The sequence below is a fragment of the Eurypyga helias genome, unplaced genomic scaffold (genome assembly GCF_000690775.1).
Source record: "Eurypyga helias isolate BGI_N326 unplaced genomic scaffold, ASM69077v1 scaffold1012, whole genome shotgun sequence".
Taxonomy (NCBI): Eukaryota; Metazoa; Chordata; class Aves; order Eurypygiformes; family Eurypygidae; genus Eurypyga; species Eurypyga helias.
The window spans coordinates 165,821-172,955 of NW_010236431.1; the positions used below are offsets into that span (position 1 = coordinate 165,821).

Genomic DNA, 7,135 nt, shown 5'->3' on the forward strand with positions numbered 1-7,135 from the left:
GGCACCGAGTGACTTTGTCCTGCACCGTGCTGCCACGAGCGGGAGGATGGAGTGGAGGACCCACTCTGGATGGGAAGGCGGGAAAGAAGAAAAGACCCCGATGGTGGGGCGCACCCCGGCAAAAACCTGGCGAAGCCCACCAGCGCCCGCAGAGCCCTGCGCTGCTGTTCCTGCGCCAACATCCAGCGCCTGACGGTGCTCCCGGCCTCCGCCATGTGCCATGGGTACACATACCCCGAGCAAGGCACCGGCCCTGTCTCCCGGCCATCCCTGGTGGTGCACCGGAGGGGAGCACGTCCTGAGCCGGGGCAGGAAAGCGAGCGCCCGGAGAGGCAGCGCACGTCCTGCCAACTGGCACTCGCCTCCGCGCTGCTTCAGAGCAAGAGTGGAACTTGCCTGAAAAGCAAAACAACTCAAATGTCCAAAACTAATAATAAGCGTTATGTTCAAGGAGCTCAAACGAAATCAGGATTTATGCCCACCCGAAAAATAGGAAGGATGAACGGATACGTAACCTCCCAACAAGCTGTAATTAAGCCTTTGAGAGGGGGAAAAAAGAAAAGAAAAAGGTCCAAACGGCAAAGCTTCAATTTTAGCTCCTGTGATGAACAACTTCTGCAGCTGGAGAACTGTGTGATGAAACCCGAGCCAGATTCTTCTTGCCATACTCAGGCAAATGATAAATTGAAACGAACTGGAGTTTTTTTTCAAGGGCTAATGTAGAGGAGTCCTTCCCCAGCGCTGTACTGGGCCCAAAGAAAACTTCAGCAAAAATCCACAGAAAAAACTCAGCAAGTGCCTGCGTGTGAGCAGCTGCGGGGGCACGGGTGGGAGCCTGGCAGGGAGGAGAGGACCCTGCCTTTCACCCTGACAAGGCAGAGGGGGAGCACCACCGTGCCTTGGCCCCAGGACTGCAAACCCTTTACTTCCTCATTCCCAAAATGCCCCAAAACTATCAAGGCAGATTTAGCAGGAGAGGCTGGAGCAAGGATGTTCTCCTGAAATGGCACCAGGAATCCTCATTTTTCCACCTTCTGAGGTAAAAAAGTACTTCCTCCTCCCTCAGAGTGAGGGGGGAGCTGCAGGATGTCCCTCCACAGGGTGCTCTTGCGAGACACCCTCTTTGGTATCTGGAAAGGTGCAGGCCACCTTCCTAATGATTATTCCATCACAGGTGAATTTTAGCCTCTGTGGAAGCCCCAAGTCCAGGTGAGGGGATGCCCCACCCAGCCAAGCTGCTCCAGCCCTGCAAAAGCCCCTGCTCAGGTATTGCTGACCACTGACACCAGACCACAACTCCTGTGTCCCCACCCGTCCTCCCGAGGTGACCTCCCCATACAGGTGTCTTCTGGCATCCCACCTTCGCGCACGGCCCACCAAGCGCTCGGTGAGCAGCAGCCCTGTCCTGGCACTGCAGACATCGATAACCCTCCACGCTCTTTCTGGGAGGTATGATTTGATGGCTCTCGTCACAAACAGGTACTTTTGCTTACAGAGGATGTGCCTTACTGCTTTTATTAAACACAAATCGTCAATAGAAAGCATATTGCTTTGCAGAAATGGCAAGCATTAGTCACCGTTTTTGGTTCTAAACAACTTCTTTTAGGTCACGTCAGGACAGCCCAACGCCGAGCACGGTACCACCACCGGCGCGTTAAGCTCCGTAACCCCGGCAGACGTAGAGACGGAGCAGGAGTTCCATGCGCAGCCGCGGCTCTAACCGCAATAAGTGGAAAACCACCACCGAGCAGCTCCTCTTTCCACCAGCCCTACGCTAACACGACCCTGGCTCCACTGGAGACAGATTTTCAGTGGGAGCTGGATTAAGCTTTATTTGCTTAATAACCTAATAACTCATAGGAAGAATCACGGCAGAATAGGGCCCCGAATGAGCTCAGCGTGCGTGTGCCCCTCCTGACCCACAACAGCCAAAACCTTAATTTTGCTCTGACAACAAAGCCTCAAAACTATTCCTTAAATACACAGCTTTTGCAGGTGGCTGTGCGTCCAGGGCGGCTGGAGGAGTCTCTGCCGTCGGCTGCCTGCCGCCGAGGTTGGGGCGGGGGGAGCAGGAGCCATAAAATCTGAAACACGAAGCTGTGCCTGCGGATTAAAAAAGTTTGTAAAATGCGTAAGATGTGATCAGATCTGGTGAAACCTACAGCAGTAGGTTCACTCGGGCGAGTTTATATCGCTGACATTGAGCGTGTTGTTAAGGGTGTAATGCTACTGGGTTTTCTCCCATTGCAGTGGCATATACTGCAGTATAAGGAGACAAATCACCGGGAAAAAAAACCCCAAACACAAAAACCCCTATTTCAACACGCACAGCAAACCAAAACAATAAACTACTCTCGAGGGACTTGGAGTTTTCTGTGGATAAACCCAAGGGAATCTTCAGGAGCTGTTTTGTCAGGGGGAAGAGACCCAGAAACTCAGAGCAGTTTCACAGCATCATGTGGCTGTATCACTGTCAGAGCTCTGCAAGCAATAAGCAAGACAAAAATCCACAATACTCAGGAGTTAAACTGCTACCAACTACACTTCTTAAAAAAAAAAAAAAAGGAATAAAAGAAAAATATATCCGTTTTTATAGCTTGAAGGTGACTGTGAGCCCAGCCTGGAACGCGTGACAGCCCCTGACACGCCATTGCTATAATTGCTGCTGTATTTGCAACTGCACTTTCACTAACGTATATATTTACAAATAATGCTTCTGCTGGGATGACAGCACTACCAGAAAGCCTAACAGGGCTAATGATCCTGAAGTCATTAAAAAGTAGATGTTTAATGATAACAGAGGAGAGTTGTCCAAGTCAGCAGAAACTGGTATGGAATCCTAACTGACTCTGAGCTGAAAAAACGCATTCCAGGGCAATACCAGTGACAAGACTCTCTGCAGCTCTGCACACACGGCAGTCTCTTAGGGGAAAGGCAAAAATGAGAGTGCCCTGCTTGTGGAATTTTATTATTCATATACATCTTGAATTACACATGTTCAGGTTAGATTGGGCATGACAGGAGATAATAGGACGACAGCAAACAGAAATCCTAGCTCAACCTCGCTTAAAATTAAAAAAAAAAAAAAAAATTAAAAAACACCAAAAAATGCAGCTTTTAAACCCTACTCCACCTCCAATCAAATGAAACACAAGTTGCATCCAGCGTGCATGTTTTGACTGCATCCCACCATTATCGAGCTCTTCATCTCAGCAAAGCTCATTTATACAGTCATAAGCAAGAGCTCAGGCCTTTTGTAAAGTTGATCCCGAGTGATGAAAACTAACCTCAACCGTGAGTCGGGGGGTGGAGTGGTATGTCTCTGAACCAAGCCCAATAGAGAGACCAACAAAAAAATGTTTTTCTTTCACTCTTTTTGTTAAATACAGAAGGTAGAGCTTAGCAGAGCGACTAGATTACACATCGCCCTGAGATTCATCCAAATCCTGCCTCGAGCAGTCTGGGAATCATACCTGTCTGTCAGTCAAGCTTGAATTTAGCAGCATAAACTTGTGGGCAGCGTGAGGCTGGGAGCGCTTGCAGGATCCTTTACCTCTTCAGGTACAGCCCAATGTTTGCTTGTGAATTTTACAGATGAGTTGAAGCAATTAGAGGTGAACAATCGCCGCTGATCGAGTGTCTGTGCCTCAGGGAGCGCCCAGCGTCTCCCCGCAGCAGGGATGCTCCCTGTGCGATGAGGGTTGTTGAGGTGCTTCGTATTCCTGGGGGAGCGGGGGGGAACCGGGGTGTCCCCCCACCCCTGCACCGGCTGCAGCTCCATCTGAGCTGGGCGTCCTGTCCCAGCTGGGCTCCATCGCCTCTGCCCTCCAGCTCTAGCTGCAACCACTGACACACCTCCTGGGGCTTCACCTTTTTATTTTTCCATCCTTTTTTCCCCTTTAATTTTTCCCCAGGAGCTCCAGAGGCAGACTGACCCCAAGGCAGCCCCACACAGCCTACCCACAGGCACACATGCACGCTCAGTCCTGACTTGCCTTTGTCACTCCTTGCACACGCATGCGTTTGGCCATGTAACGTCCATTTCCCAGTTTGCCTTCCTATTATATTTTATATTACCTCTGGTGAGCTTGTGCCAGAAGAAGGCAGGAGGAGGAGCTGTTAGAAAGGCTTTTTCGCTTTAAGATTTGAGAGCACATTTTTAGCATTAACTTTTTAGGCTCTGGCCATAAAACGTTGGGAGTACGCGTACGATTTTGTGGGTAAACGCGCAGCATTTCCAGAGAGCCAAATGAACAACAATCTCTTGCTGACAGCACCCAGCTCACAACACGCTACTTGAAAGACAACCAGTTCTTAATTTGCAAATCTCGGCGACAATAAGCTATAAAAATATGGAATTATGAACAGCACGATTCTGTGCAAAATAAATAACAAGTCTCCAGTGAATGAAAGAAATTATTGGCAGCAGTACAGCCACCATTACCAAATCTCAGAAATGTAAACACTAAAAACAGAGAGTAAGTTACAAGCGCCGTAACTTTCTTTCCCGAAACGTCAAAACGCGGGTGCGTGCCTGCGTCGCAGAGGCAGAGCTGGTGCTTCAGCCCAGTGTGCATTTTCAGCTGCAGATCACCACCCCGACGCACAGACAGTAAAGTTGCTTTGACCAACGCACGTGATTCCACTTCTACTCTTTCCTATCGATGCCAGCTCTTATTAAACACAAAACGTTTGAATTGGCTGTTTGATTTAATCTACGTAGTTTCCTTTTCATGTCACTGTCCCATAAATGCTCTGCACTGAGAAAATTTATCATTTTTTAGTGTAAAGCATGTTTCAACTCGGAAAATGTATTTTGTGTTTAGTAATCATCTTCATGGTTTCTTCAGTTAAAGCAGCTGCTATGGAAAAAAGAAATGATGTCTCAGCTGGCTGGCTCATTCTGTGTTACACGTGCCCACGGCTGAATTGTAAAAGTTAAAAATTAAAAAAAAAAAAGAAAAAAAAGAAAAAATCCTCTGTCATGGTTTCTGAAAAAGTTGCTTAAACCAGTTTTAATGAACTCTCTCGCGTGAGCGAAATACATAACGCTGCTGGAAACAGCGGGCTGTTTCGCCTTCATTTCCCATAAAAGGAATTTGATTAGAAAGAATGATTTCTAATTGAAGCTTTGTGTCTGGTTGTGATTCTTCTTTCAATACTGTCAAGGCAATTAAATCAGCTAAAGATAATCTTTAACATTCACCTGATGGAGTTAATTAAGTGGTGAAAAATGAAACACTGATTAAATGAATCAAATCGTACGTTGCAGGTAGCAAAAGTTTAAATCGGAAACAAGAATTCACAATCGGTTGTTGCTTTGCCGTTTTAGATATTTCACTTTAAAGAAGTGCAGCCTTCTTAACCTAACTTCACCCATTAAAGTATTTCATAACGGCATGTATTATTCACAGACTGAAGTGAACCTTGATTTAAGAAACACCTAATAACTCATCAGCATAATTGAAAACAAAATGCTTCAGCGCATCCATCCTCTGCCTATCGCAGCCTCTTTTCCAACGCACAAGGATAAATAACGTTTCAGCCCAACAAAGAGGGGATTTAAGTCCAGTAAACAAAACCAAAAAGAAAACCACTGAAGATCCTGGTTCAGCACACAAGTATTACGAGTTCCAGCAAAGCGCATGGCAAGGTACAACAATATTCGTGCACGTGTGCATTCAAACCCAGAGCCCCGTACACGCAACTACATGGGTAGCGTTATCACTTTTCCACCTTCCCCTCCACTCTTCCTATTAATTTCACGTAACAACAGCTTCGGAGCGACTCAATGGTTTAATGTAGCAATCCAAGTGGACTGGAACAGGACCCAGAAAACGCTGCTAAGTCAAAAATCAGCAAATGCTGTCTTTGAATTCCTAAGAAAGCAATCCCAATTTTTATCAGGTATAAGATTAAGGTAAATTATTATTTATTAATTTAACAACAATTAAGGAAAACAGAACATTCATATTAGCTGCAGCCCATAATCAAAATTACTCCATTGTGCATTTCACATCTCTGCCTTATCTTTTGCCATAACAGCAAACAGGCCAAAATCTGGTGTGAATTGCTGTGTTTTGGGTTGGTGGGTTTTTTTTTCATTGACACCTTAAAGTTCCTTAAAAAAATAAGTCCAGAAAGTAAACACCACATACCTGATCACTTATCTGACATGCAACAAGGTTGTGCTGATTGTAGCATCCAGCAAACTTGATATATTTGAGCCAGTTTCCTACATCTGGTTGACTGGCATCTATGCAGAACTTCACATTGCAAAACTCATCCAAGATCTAAAAAGGAAGAATATGAAAGAGTAAATCTTTCTGTCGCTGTCGAGGCATGCTAATCAAAAGATAAACCACAGGTTTCCAGATAAACAAATGGATAATTACATAGGCATGTTTATTCAGAAATATACCCCTCTGGTGAGATTTTTTCCTTTACGAACGGTTAGAATACATACATATTAATAAAAGGAAAATAAATATACTGAAAAAGTCTTGACAAATATTTACATGTAATCAAGATGCTAATTATTGCTAAGAAATGCTGTGTTAGTTTCAGAGGGAGCTGATTTTCTATGCATTCATCAGCAACTACGCTTAAAATTATTATTTTAATTCAATATGATTCATTCAGGGAATATAACAAAAATTATTAAAATAGGTGGTGTTGGCTTCATTTGAGGTTTGTGTTTTGGTTCAGGATTTAGGTCGTTTGCAGCACCCATTTAGTCTCCCCGTATTTGTTGCTCTCCACCAAACTTTATTTGGTAGGCAGTTATTTATCTTGTTTTAATACTACGCTCCCCAAACGGCCCTTCTGCGCAACGCTAAATCACACCCCTTAATTGAAGCAAATAATAGGATTCCCTATGCCAAACTAAAGGAAATAAATGAAAACAACGTAAACGCTCATGCAAAACATGGCAGTGCTCGATACATACCAATAAATGGTTCCAATTATGCAGACAATAAACAAATATAATGAGATCGCTTGTGGACAAACTAAAGAGGATGTTCTATTCTCGTATCATGACAAATTACTACGCGTTACGTACGGCTGAATACCATTATTTATTTGCAAGCTGTAGCACCGGCCTATCCCAAACTTTTCCACAGCATCCCGGGGA

At 45.1% G+C, this 7,135-nt stretch overlaps 1 protein-coding gene across 3 annotated transcripts in view; it reads right to left on the reverse strand.

The window, feature by feature from the left end:
* Nucleotides 1-6,287, reverse strand: part of MECOM (MDS1 and EVI1 complex locus) — a 48,094-nt gene extending 41,807 nt beyond the window's left edge. For all 3 annotated transcript variants that reach the window (XM_010147069.1, XM_010147068.1, XM_010147067.1), the window contains exon 1: nucleotides 6,159-6,287. The gene's annotated coding sequence lies outside the window, so the exon portion shown is untranslated. The remainder of the gene's footprint in view (nucleotides 1-6,158) is intronic.
* Nucleotides 6,288-7,135: the final 848 nt, after the last annotated feature.